This window comes from Dipodomys ordii, unplaced genomic scaffold, assembly GCF_000151885.1.
Source record: "Dipodomys ordii isolate 6190 unplaced genomic scaffold, Dord_2.0 Scaffold58, whole genome shotgun sequence".
NCBI classification, from domain to species: domain Eukaryota; kingdom Metazoa; phylum Chordata; class Mammalia; order Rodentia; family Heteromyidae; genus Dipodomys; species Dipodomys ordii.
Window position 1 is genome coordinate 2,033,236 of NW_012267274.1, and position 12,500 is coordinate 2,045,735.

At 51.1% G+C, this 12,500-nt stretch overlaps 1 protein-coding gene across 1 annotated transcript in view; it reads left to right on the forward strand.

Moving 5' to 3' along the window:
* Ebf3 (early B-cell factor 3) overlaps nt 1-12,500 on the forward strand; it is a 125,614-nt gene that overhangs the window by 96,833 nt on the left and 16,281 nt on the right. The window lies entirely within an intron of this gene.

Below are 12,500 nucleotides of genomic sequence, written 5' to 3' on the forward strand. Positions count from 1 at the left end.
GTTTGAGGGACATTGATGACGCTAGAAATCACCTGTTGAACCCTGGCAAAGGTAGGAGGGTGGGAGGGACCAGCGCTGGTGTTTGGGGCCCTGAGGAGCCTGAGAGGAGTGTGCGGGTAAATGGCGTCTGTGCTGGGGACCCAGGTTGGGAGGGCTGGGCCTCGTCCCTGAGCTGCCACTACCCCAGTGCCTCCTGGAGCAGGTCTGGTCTTCCACTGGGTGCCATCCTCGCCCCTGTCCAGCAGGCGGGTGACACTGAGGATGCCCAGGCCCCTTCTGCTTTGCAGGTAAGGAGGTCGTGGGCATTCCCAGCTGGTTCTTTCTTTAGGAAGGTCCAGGGCTTTGCCATACATATGCCTGGATTGCCTGCCTAGAGGCACCTGCCACCCCCAGACAGTCCAGCACCCCCAGCCAAACGGGTGCTCACCCAAACAGAACCAGGAGCCCCAAACAGAAGGACCGTGGGAGATGCAGGTGAAAAGCTGATGTGACCGTGTGTCCCGTGCCCACTGCAGAAGCCCAGACACTCTTGGACTCCTGTAAGATCCAGAGATTACCAGAGTGTGACACCCCTAGTATATTAAGAAATAAAGACATGACAGAGAAGACCATGCATGCTTTTAAACACTCATGTATGGATGGTCCCAGAGTCCAGATATGTCAGCTTCAGGTTTCTCAACCTTATCATGGCAGAAGCACATACATATCACTGTTCCGTGTTTCAAATTCAGTATAGTGTTCAGTAAGTTATGTGAACTGTTGAACCTTGTGTTATAAATCAGGCTTTGTGCTGAGTGATTTTACCCCACTGTGGGCTGCTGGAAGTGTTCTGAGCACATTTGAGGTAGGTCAGGCTAAGCCACGATGTATGGTGGGTAAGGTGCATTGGATGCATCTTTGTCTGAGGGTATTTTTGACCTACACTGGGCTTGTTACTCCAGTGTAAGTGGAGAGCATGTGTGCACTCCCACAAGTCAGTGCTGCTGCCGTGCAGAGAGGGGCAGCATACCTCTGTAGACGCCAGGTTCCTGGGGAAGGTAAGAGATCCACTTGGGGCCCTGGGAGCCTTACCACCATCTTTGTCACAGGACCGTTTCCACATAGGAGCTGCAGCCATGTGGTGCACATACTCATGACACCTCACAGTAACTTGGTGTTGGGATTACACATCTGAGGCTCTGGCCATGGACTTCAGGCTTTAGTGGCGCTGATACCATGCAGAGACTCTGGTTAGCACCCAGAACAGCCTCGTACCTCTGGGTGCTGGCTCTGAGACCTGGACATGTGTCTCTCAGATTCTCCTAGTCCCAGTCTCTCTTTTTTCTCCACATGGGGTTTTGGTGAGGAACGGTGTAACTTCTGTACAGTGCTTGGCACACATCAGCCTCTCAGTAAACAGGTACCCCTGTGGAAAGTTACTGACTTTGAGCTTTTGTTGGGGCCCGTGGGGAACCTGGCCAAATCCTGAGTTCCTTAGTGGTGGAGATGATGTATCTTAGCACTTGTATTGTGACAAGACCAGTGTAGGGTGAAATCCTGGGTGAGCTCTACCATCCACCTGGTCAGACTTGGCTGAGGCACCCCAGTGAGCACGTATCCACGGGCACCAAGCCTGACCCGGTCTCCATGAGGGTCCCCCACCGTTCCCGGGTAAGACTGTCTGGAGATCTGCTGGTCCTCAGGGAAGCTTTGAGTGGATTCCAAGTTCGTGTCTTTGCATATGGGAGGTTGTTTTGGTGATGTCTGCCCAGTGGTATGGTGGCTGGGAATGGGCACCTTTGTTTTAGAGGAAATATGAGAGCAGAGAGGTCCGGCACCTCCTTCTTCCTTTGCCTGCCATCCACTGAGGGTTCTTTGCCCTTCTTTCTCCCCATGCTGCAGAGAAAGGTCCTGGGCTGAACAGTTGTAAACAATTGCAGGTGTGCAGGGAGCCGGAGTTGGCAGGTGTCAGGGGAGCTGGTTCCCGTGGTCGGGAGGGGCAGCCCTTGTAGCCCCTGGTCCTCCGGACAGTCAGGGCAGGGTGCCCTCCTTGGCTGGGGGGCGTCCTCTCCAGGAGGGGGAGCCTCCCTCACCAACTCTGAGCTGGTTGCCACCACTCCAGCATGCCTGCGGGCTCTCCTTCCGTGTCTACACGGCCTGTCTGTCCAGTGCCTCCTCAGGCTGGCTGGACCTCATGGCCCACATGACCAGGGCCAGGGATTTCCTCCCCCACAGTCGTGCCCTGCGTGGGCATTTTCAGGGAGACCAGGCGGCAGCTGAGCTTTCTCTAGCTGGAGGTTAATTCATTGCCTCCCCCACACCTTGATCCTTAGCAGGAATACACATTTCAAACGCGGGCGAAGGGGGCCTAGGCTCCACACGCTCAGGGAGCAGAGGAAGGCGGGGGGGTCATAACCTGTCTGGCCTGGAAGCTTCTGTCTGATTTGTATTGCCCCCAAATGGATGGGGACAATGAGGCAATCACCAAGAATTGCACTCCCTGTTGAAAACGGAACCAGCCCCTCTGCATGTCCCGACATGGGCGCCGTCCCCGGGGCGTCTGGTTCCTATCAGTGTCCCCAGGCCCCGGAGGCTGCCGGACACCCTCACATTTAACCTTCCCGGCATGAGGCCAGCCGGGGGCCAGCTGGGCCACAGGATAATGAACCTGCACTCAGAGGAGGGGCCTCCCCCTGGCCTGCCAGAAGCGGGGCGGGACTTCGCCAGGCATCTAAAGGAGCTGTTGTTTACAGGGACCTGAGAAACGCCAGATTCTTCAGACCCAGACCCTATTAGTCAACTCAGAGTGGTCGTGCTTAGCCTCTCCCCCCAGAAGGGGAAGGCAGGCCAAGCCCACCCTCCAGCCCCTACTGCTCTCCACTGCACTCCACTCACAATCACCTTGGGAGGCTGTGGCAGCTCAGTTGATTAGCATGGTGAATTAAAAGAATGAGTCACAAATGACATGTCCAGCTCCTCCGCACTAGTCTTTTGCATTCCCAGTGTGCCTCACCCCTGTTGTAAGAAGGTCAAAAATTAGAGGGAGAGAGCACAATTTCCAAGCAGCTAGCACTTAGGAGCAGAATTAACAATCACTGTGTATGTAATTGCCAGTTAATAGTAAATTGCCTTCTAGACTGTAAAATGCAGTATAAACTGGTGGGCACCTAAAATTAAATTAATGAGATATTTGCCGCATTTAAAAGTGAATGTGCAAATTAATAAGTGAGTGCTCGTTTCAATATTTGTCTAATAGTGTGCCATTTGCCTGTTTAATAATAATTAAAATAGTGCTGGGATATCTTACCTGGGAAACTCACAGTGTGGGCAAATTGAGCAGTTTTGCATTCATAATTTCACTAGTAGAAATACATCAAACGGTTAAGAGTAATAAAAGAAATTATTTTTTAATTAGAATAGTAGCATTATGGTGTTACTTGATTAAGACAGATTGGAATTTGTATGCTTCTAATTGAAATTATGTTCTCGTTAAAACTACTTTTACGGACATGTTTTCAAGTGTGAAGCATTAGGCCACAGGCATGTGTATTCCTGTTTTCTTAAAATTGTCACTTGGCAGAATGGCTTCGTATTAAACCGAAGAATGGAGGCCATTGGTGGTGGCTTGACTTCACCCAGGACAAGGCGAGGGGAAGGGGGCTGCTCCTAGTGCCCTCCTGCCCTTGGCATTTAGAGATTTCTTTTGCTCAATTAAAGAAATTATCACAAATTACGGGGAGTCAACGTGTCGCCTCTCCTGCAACATACTGAGCCCAGTCACTCAACAAGATGTTGGCAGGTAGCAGTGGACACTTCTCAGGCGGACACACAGCACATACCTGGCCCAGCCCCAGGTCTGCATTGTGTGTGCTAGAGGAACATAAAATGATTGCCCTCTGTACCACACACACACACGCACACACACACACACGCACATACACACGCACACACACGCACACACACACATACACGCACACACACGCGCTTGCTGTCAGGTGGGCAGCACCTACTCATCTAGTAGTCAGAGGCAATTGGTGTTCTTCTGATACAGTGTTTTATGGTTCTCCTGGTATTCTTTTTTGTAATGAAAGATTGTGCCTTGCGGGCTGGGCCGTGTGCAGGGGGCTCTGACTCTGCCCCGGGCCGTTTCCGCGCCTCACAGGGTCCCTGTGTTTCGGGAGTGTGGGAGGATTGCTTGTGTGTTTGGAGCTCTGTCTGCACCACGAGGCAGTAACTGCCCACAATAACCCACAGCCAGCTCCAGCTCCAGCTCCAGTTCGCTCTCTCCCAGGCTGGGGCTTTTCAAACAAATCGCTTCTATCCACAGAGCAAATGATTCTTAATTGCCACCCACAAATCATATCATCTTTTTCACTCTGCTAAACCCAATGCTAATGCCTTCCTTAAATGTAAACCACCTGATTACTTCAGCAAGTGTTTAGCCACAAATGTGGACATAGCCAGGAGACATTCTATCATGATGAGTCCTAGCACATGGCATGGCCGTGTCAGCCAAGAACAGCCAGGGAGGTGAGAGGCAGCCAGCTGCCCACTGTCCTTGCTGGCTTGCTGTGGGTACGGCTGCATCCATACTGGTTTCATGAGTCTCCAGCTGTCAGTGTGCAGGCATCTGAGGAAGTCTGGGTCTCAGTGTCATTCTTGGCCCATCCCTAAGGGGATGCATAGCTCTGGATCTGTTGGCTTCTATGTCAAGTTATTTACTGTGCCTGACAGAGTTGGGGCTACACTGTCTGCTCAGGCCATCATGAGGCCTGCCGAGAAGTGGACCTTCACCCAGCCAGTGCATGATGCAAACAACACAATCTCTCCTTGCAACTGGCTTCCCCTCTGCTTCTGGTCATTTGGTCTAAATATGGATGGCAGATGGGAATTCTCTCACATCGACTATGCGGTGTGTACCCCTGCCTTAGCTCTGTTACTGGGGGTCGGGGGGTGGCCGAGTAGTGGCCATTGTTGGGGTGTTAGGATGTTAGAGGCAGAGCCTCAAAAGGCAGAGAGGGCAGGTCCCTACCTGCCATCCTCTCCTGGTGGGGTAGAGCACCACGCTCGGCCATAATTAGTTCTGTGAAGTGGGTGCTGGCAATATCATTCGATAATGTATCCCTTTACAGAAGGCCACACAAGGCCTCCCAGGTCCCTGAGGTTCCCTCTCTCCTGTCTCGAAGGAGGTCAGGAGAATGAGACACACCGTTTGTGCTATGGCACAAGTAGACTATTTGTCCTAATCAGTGACACCCATTTACTAGAATTGCTTAAAATGAACTATACCTCATACAGAAATCGCACATTTAGAGAGTTCCATTCATCATGTGAAAATTGAGGGCCAGTAAACTTTTCTGCCCCTCCAGTGGGATCATAGGCATGCATCAAAATGTTAAAAATGATTGGTGAGAGGGAGCTGTCACCCATTTATCAAGGAAAAGAACATTATTTGCTAATTTCCCAACCAGGCTGGTGACAGGGTGCTTCGTCTTTAGACCCACGGTGACCAGCATGGCCTTTCTGTTATTAGTACAAGTCAAGCGCTTTTGGGCTGTTGCTAACAAGACACATTTGTCTGTCATAGAAGGGGCTTTGGTTGTTTTCCAAGTGGCTGTGACCAAGTCTGCGCCCTGCACCCCGATTGGCTGTGTGTGCAAGGGCCCGCACCAGCCCGGGAGGGGAGACGGACTGATAAATCACAAAGTTTCCACATCAAGGTGAAGGTATTGACTCCTCAGGACGGCTTGACAAGACGTAGTCATGAGGACATGGCCATTTGTCTTCCACAAAGGACAAAGGGGTCATCTGGTTCCACTTAGCTAGGGTGAGATGTGCACAGTGCTGGCCGGCCCGGCCTGCTTCCTATCCAGCTCCTTCCAGAGGCGGGGTCCCCATCTCCAAATCACCCTCTCAGTTGACGCACCTGGGGCTTTGTGGAGCATTGTCAGGGGTCACATCCCAGATTGCAAGTTCTGGTTGGGGAGCATGCTCTTCCGAGGGCACTGCAGGACTCGGGGGAGGGCGGGCTGTAGGCGGGACACATGTAAATGACCATTTGAGTGCACATCAGCATGAAGGTGGCCACCTGAAGAGCAAAACAAAGCAGTCAGGCCAGAAGTTAGCCCATCAGATCACTCTGGTGAAGACTCTGGCATGGTTTAGCTGTGAAGACCAAGGGAGCGGCAGACCAGGCCTCTTGGTTAAAAGGAGACTCAAGGCTCTGCTGGTGCAGAGGGGCTGATACAAGGTCCCTCTGGACACCCATCGGAGACACACCACAGCCCGCAGCCAGACAACTAGGGTTCTAGAAGGTATCCACATCACACCTTTATTTTTGGTAGGTCTTGAGGGCTGTCTGTACCTGGAGCTATAGGCTTGTCGGCTTGAATGGACAAAGTGCTTTCAGAAAATTATTATTTAACAGCCCAATGATTTGTTGTAGGAAATGCACCTTTCTTTCCTTTGAATGGTTTTGGAATAAAACAACAGTGTACAAGGCTTAGTGGTGTGGAGCTTTCCCTGAATCAGAAAACAGAATGGTTTTCTGGTGCTCTAGAGAAGCCACAGAACAATCTACTTGCATGGGATCACTCAGACATACTTGTGGAGTGAGGCATGAGTCTTCACAGAGTGTACCAAAGTTTACACCACAGACTACGTGCGTGCAGTGGGTACCGTGGTTCTTGGTGTCTGTCATGGTAAAGGGCAGATTAACTGACTGACTGGTGGATGAATTTCTGTGGTACTGAGGGTTGAACTCAGGCCTGTGCTTAGTAGACAGGCCCTCCACCGCTTGACCTCCCTTCCAGTGCTTTGGCTTCTGCTTTGTTTTTCAGATAGGGCCTTAGGGCCCCTCCTGGACTGGCTTGCAGTTATGTGCTGATGCCCAGCTTGTTTTTGAGATAAACGTTTGGAGGCATTCTTGTTTGGCCCAGCCTTGAACTACACTGTTCTTGTCTCTGCCTCTCGCGCAGCTAGGCTTAGAGCACATCTGGGAAGTTTCTTAAAGGTGCAGTGTGGCCCTGGTCGTCTCTTCTTTCTTTCCCTCTAGCCCCTATTCTCTGGTCCTGGATATCTATCTCAACCTTATGCACATGGAAGTCCTGTTGCCAGCACATGGGGCTGGGGTGTCTCTGAGCCCTCCATGGGCACCGTAGCCATGGCGTTGGATTTGTGTGTGGGGGGGGTGTTCTGCCACATGCTGCCTCCATCTCTTAGCCTCTCTAATCTCTGGCATCTCCCCTCTTGCTTGGAAGGGATTGCTATGGCCTGAGGCCCACATGGATCTTCTTATGGATTCATATGCCACAACCAGTGATCATGCAGTGGTAATTACATTGTTATATATATATATATATATATATAAAATTAAAATTTTTTTTCCTGCCAGTCCTGGGGCTTGAACTCAGGGGCTGGGTGCTGTCCCTGAGCTCTTCAGCTCAAGGTGAGTGCTCTACCACTTGAGACATAGCACCATTTCTGGGTTTCTGTTGGTTAATTGGAGATAAGAGTCTCACAGACTTTCCTGCCTGCGCTGGCTTTGAACCACAATCCTCAGGTCTCAGCCTTCTGAGTAGCTAGGATGACAGGCGTGAGCCACCAGTGCCCGGCTTGTCCCTGGGCCTTTTAAAACTCAGGGCTAGTTCTACCACTTGCGCCCATCGTGATACTTCTGGCTGTTTTTGGTGCTTAATTGGAGATAAAGAGTCTCACAGATGTTCCTGCCCAGGCTGGCTTCAAACCACAATTTGCAGATCTAGTAGCTAGGATTACAGATGGGAGTTACTGGTACCCGGCTTTTTGTTTTAACTTAAAATTAAGTAGTTGTACAAAGACGTGACAGTTCTGTAAGTCAGAGTATGAGTGTGAGTATGCATCTTGATCCACGTTGCATCTTCCATGGTCTCCCTCGCATACCCCCTCCTCCCCTGCCCCTCAAGTTTTTACATAAGCATATTGAATGCAATGGCAGTATCTTCTCACCCTTCTTCTGATAATTTCTTTTGCTCCTGTCACAGTATGGACTCATCCCCTAAGCCTGGGCCTTTCAGGACCTAGCTTTTCGGGAGCGCCAAGCCCAGGGGCATGACCCCCCACTTGTTCATGGTATACTGGGTGGCATGGTGGCACCCTGGCGCATCTGGCTAAGGAGTGTCCTGATCCTTGCGTTCTTCACATGGTGAGCAGGGAACTGAGTGATCCTGGAGGGTGGTGGCGTTGTGGGAGGCTCACTGGGTGTCCTACCCTCACCCAGCCGCACTGGGCAGCGCCAACCTCCTGTGCCGACAGCCCAGCGGTGGCCCTGGCTCTGCTTGGCTATCATCTGGCTGCTCTGTGGAGGCCCACTTCTGTCCACCCCTGTGCAACCTTCCTCCTCAGCCCACTCTGCACTGCTGTCCTGCTGCTGCTTGTCTGTGGGCGTAGGGAACAACTGATTGGAGTGATTTTCATGGTGAACAATTTCTCTCTTTAAAGTCACAGGGAAGCTCACATCCAAGTGGCTTGGCATTTTCTTGTGGCTTCTCAGGTTAGTTTTGCTTGATGTCTGCCTGGGTCTGGGCCTCAGCTGGGCACTGTGGGTGAGTCAGAGCGAAGGGAACCATCCAGCTCTTGGGGGGGGGGACGGGTCTCGGAGGGACGCCATACACTTGTCCACTTGGCAGTGGGCTTGTTGCCCCAGGACGCCACCCTGGCCTCATTCTGGTGGCCTTGTGCCTGGTATTTGCACACTTGGCAACTGTCCACAGTAAAAGATGTACTACAATCCTGTCTCAGGCTTGGAGGAATGCAATAGGATGTAGAAAATAAGTTAGTACTGGAAAAGGCGCGTGCTAGGTACTGTGTAAGAGTTTCCAGGCCTGGGGAAGAGGCTGGGCTGGTGACAGGAGCAGGAGAGGGGCGTGGCAGCTCTGAGGGTGGGAGGGAAGACAGGGGAGACCAGGTACCTGTGGGCCTGGGGTAGGTACCTGGGGCTCAGCAGCTTCTGTGGGAGCGGGGCTGATTGCTCTGAGACACCCCACCCTGTGTTCAAGGCCCTGCTTTTAAGCATTCCAGTGCTTGTTAGTCTTGGCCATGGCTTTAAGACTTTACCTCTGAATGTTCCTTTTCTGTGTTCAACCTATAAAACCAGGAATTGAGAGAGATGGGAAAGGGCTAATTGTCGCATAATGAAGCTACTAGCTGGGAGTATGTTTTCTTCATCTGTCACTCAGCCACACTGGGTGCTGTCCTGTCCCTGCGCTGTCTGCCCATCCCTCAGCCACACTGGGCGCTGTCCTGCCCCACAGTGGGTCTTAGCATTCTTTCACAAATACTGCAAACACCACATTGTCAGATCACATGCAAACCTAGAAGGGCGAGCCCTTCTCTTTGTGCATGTCTTAAAGTTCCCCCACAATGAACAGGTAAATTTTTGTGTGTGTCTTTTTTTGTCGGTTGTGGGGGGCTAAACTCTGGGCCTGGGCGCTGTCCCTCAGTTCTTCAGCTCAAGGCTAGTGTTCTACCACTTGAGCCACAGCGCCACTTCTGGCTTTTTCTGCTTATGTGGTGTTGAGGAATCAAACCCAGGGCCTCATGCACGTGAGGCAAGAACTCTACCACTGAGCCACCTTTCCAGCCCTGGTTTTTTGTGTTTTTACAACATTGTGTATCCATCAACCTAATTCACCATGGCCAGTGCACAAAAATAACTCTGTACCCATTCTCCGTCCCCATCCCTCTCGCACCTCCCCCAGCTCTCCGAGTGTGGCTGAGGATGGGAGAAGAGTTAGTACCTGGTTCTGTAACACGCTTGCTCTTCTACTGCCCGTCTCTCTGGCATTTCACGCCTGCAGAGGCCACAGTACAACCCTTGAGGCTGGGCAGCTTTCACTGAGCACAAAGCATGCGCAGGATTCACCCCCTGGTAGAGCGTGTTGGGGCCCAGTTCCTTTGCCTGCCTGGATAGTATTCCATTGTATGGATGTGCCACATGCACTTACGTGTTCATAAACACAGATATGGGAAGAGTCCTGCTCTAAGCATTCGCGAGCAAGTTCTGTGTCAAGGTAAGAGGGACATGCTCACGCTTTTAGCATTAGAGACACAGTAGCTCAGTACTGGCCTGTTATCTACCAGATACCAGCACTCATGTCTTATCGTTTCTGAGTGCTTGCTATGAGCCCTGCCCCAAAGAGGGCAGGCATGTGGCCGGGGGTCACCATGAGTGATCTACCTTCCATCTTCCAGGAAGAGGGGTCTCCTGAACAGGAGAAGGGTGCTGAAAGGGCTCCCATGGGGGCCTGGCCAGCCTGTACCGGAAGGTGCTTCCTTTGCCCTATGCTACCCCAGTGGCGTGTGTAGGCATTCAGAGAGCCTCTGCCGACCTGCATGGAGACTTCCCATGGATGTGGACGGCACACATCCACTGCCAAATGGTTCTCCACAGCGTGTGGTGCGTTCCCGTGTGTTTATAGGAACCCCTCCTCCCTTGGGAAGTGTCCAAGAGGACAGGGACACAGCAATACTTGGCTTTCTTTTTGGGAGCAAAGAATGTCTTTTGCAGCATGTGTGCATGCAGTTTCCGTTGTGTTGAGGGTGGTTCTCATGCACTGGCACCAGTCTCCTCACCTGGAGAATGGCTTAAAATATCGGTACAGTAAGGGATGGGGGTGGGGCGCAAGGGCCTTGGAGGACCTCAGAGCCGCTGCTCAGGGGTGCCTGTCCATGCTGGCGGGCCTGTGGGCCCCAGGGCCTTGGTTCTCCTCACTGCTGGCCGGGCCTGGTGCTGTAGCTCGGCGTGACTATAGAAGCCGGGCTCCTGTGTACTCTCGGAGGTATGTAAGCAGGAGTGTTTGAACGTGGTCCAGTAGCTGTCAGCAAGGGTCTTAGTTTGGTAACAAGGAGGAGGAGCTGTCCCCTTTCTGTGATTGGTGTCACTCACAATGCCACCATGCACAGCCAGGCAGTGGTGAGTAGAAGTGGGTCCTGTGCAGGTGGCCCGGGTGGGCTGCCTGCGTGAAAACCACAATATTCCCGATATGAATGCAGTGGCTCCGGATTCCAGTTAGAAGTCAGGTGCTGCTCTTCCCATCTGGAGAACACTCCGGACAGAAGACACTCGTAGCTGGCAGGAATTCTGGAGGAATTAGTGTGAGACAGAGGCCACCCGTGGATGTGTCTGAGCTACATCCGTGGCTTGTGTTGGGGTCCTCACACCCCCAAACAGCCAGTAGGTCAGAAAAGCCAAAGTTGCCTTAATGAGAGCAAACCTACATGGCACCTTGGCCATGTGAGGGCCTCGGTGTGTCTCCCCCTGGTCCCTGGGCCACCTGGGAGCCAGGTGGCGGCTGCAGAGCAGCGCCGGCTGAGTGATGCAGAGGATGCGTGGCCTTTGTGTTTCCCATGCACACCACAATGCCGGGCTCACCCTGCCGAGTTCTGTGATTGAAATTCATTGCCAAATTTATTGAGAAATTAATGAGAAAAGCTGCAAAGTATTGACTTTGAGAGGAAAACACAACTCATCTTGAATGAGGAGGAAAATGCAGCAATAATTTAGCCACTATTGATTTGGCCCTGTCCATGTATTGATCTTCATTTTACAATATTAATTTGCACCAGCAATCGGCTGCAAAGGGAACCAATTTCATTTCGTGGCCGCATTAATGTGTAAAGTATTAGGTGCTCTTAAGAAGGGAGGGGGTGATTGCATGTTGGTCAGGCAGGTAGAATTCTTTTTCCTATTTTTTACTTGTTACTGAAATAGACTAAAAATTAATTTTTTGTTGGACAAAATATGAAAGCAAAAGCCCATCTAAAATGTGGCCCTCCTCTCTTCTACCCGGCCGCTTTTCATCTGCACCAGGAGCCGTCAGCCGCCTGAAACTCCACCACCTCTCATCATGATGCCCGGATCAGTTCAAAGTTCATGAAATTTCTATGAGCATTGATCTCGCCCCATTGATTTTTTTTTTTTTGCAGCAGATCTTTGAAATTTTAATTTCCCGAGCATCTGAATTTCTTATAGATGAAATGCACTTGGAGAGACAGTTGATGATAAAGTGGGGAACTTAGCATCATTTTAAAGCCGAAAAAAGGGAGAGAAAACAGGCATTTGCAGACTTTGTGTAATGTTTTTGAGGCAGAAGGATGAAGGTGCTCTGGTGGGAGGGGTGGGCGAAAGTATTCACGGGGGAGCTAAATATCAATTTTGTCTTCTGAGGCCACACATTTTTAATGCAACTTTTTATACAGTCATTTTGGAAAGAAAAGCTATCTGGAGAAACAGCAGGCAGAGCCGCATTCTTCACCACGCAATCATTTGCTCACAGCAGTCTTTATCACCTGGTCAAGTTCACCTAGTTACTTATCAGTGGGACATTTAATAACCTCGAGGTGATATAATTGCTATTGGCATTTTCCCCCCTGGATTCAGCTGGTTAATGTGTAAACTACTTGTCAGCAAATAGCACTTTGTCACTGAAATCACCAACACCCTCTAGAGGAATGTCTTTGTATTGAGCAATTTAATTTTACTT